Below are 769 nucleotides of genomic sequence, written 5' to 3' on the forward strand. Positions count from 1 at the left end.
AAAGAATCTGTAATCTCAAAGGCACAACAATTGAACTGATTCAGGCTGAGGAGCAAAAAAAAAAAAGAATTTAAAAACACAAACAGAACCTAAGGAACCGGTGGGGCACCATCAAGTGTATCAATATTTGCATTACAGGAGTTCCAGAAGAAGAAAGAGAGAAAGAAACTGAAAAAATATTAAAAGAAATAATGGCACTCACTGGCTCCACATCCTAGCTCGCTGAGCATCCTCCCTGCGCCTCCCAGCCAAGGTTTCAACAGACCTCACCAAAATGCCATCTGAAATGGAACATGCCCCGGAAACTATGATGTTTATGTTTCACAAATTTGCTGGGGACTAAGGCTACTTAACAAAGGAGGACCTGAGAGTATTCATGGAGAAGGAGTTCCCCAGATTTTGGGAAAATCAAAAAGACCCTCTAGCTGTGGACAAAATAATGAAGGATCTGGACCAGTGTCAAGATGACAAAGTGGGCTACCAGGGCTTCTTGTTGCTAATTGCTGGGCTCAGCATTTCATGCAATGATTATTTTGTAGCACACAGGAAACAGAAGGGAAAGAAGTAGGCAGAATTGAGGAATTAATTCCCCCCACCCTCACAAGAATTATCCCAAGAGTTATTTAAGGAATCTGCCCTACAGTTTCCATCTGCATAAGAATTTCATAACAGAGTGGGGTCCTTAGAAAATGCACAAATAAAATCCAACTCCCATTTGACAAATAGTGGAAGGAAAGTCAGTTAAATGCCAGATAAGCTTTTAATTTTT

The 769-nt window shown here is 40.6% G+C and overlaps 1 pseudogene; it reads left to right on the forward strand.

The window, feature by feature from the left end:
- Window positions 1-274: 274 nt before the first annotated feature.
- Window positions 275-568, forward strand: LOC119518447 (annotated as a pseudogene).
- Window positions 569-769: the final 201 nt, after the last annotated feature.

Source organism: Choloepus didactylus, chromosome 2 (genome assembly GCF_015220235.1).
Source record: "Choloepus didactylus isolate mChoDid1 chromosome 2, mChoDid1.pri, whole genome shotgun sequence".
NCBI classification, from domain to species: domain Eukaryota; kingdom Metazoa; phylum Chordata; class Mammalia; order Pilosa; family Megalonychidae; genus Choloepus; species Choloepus didactylus.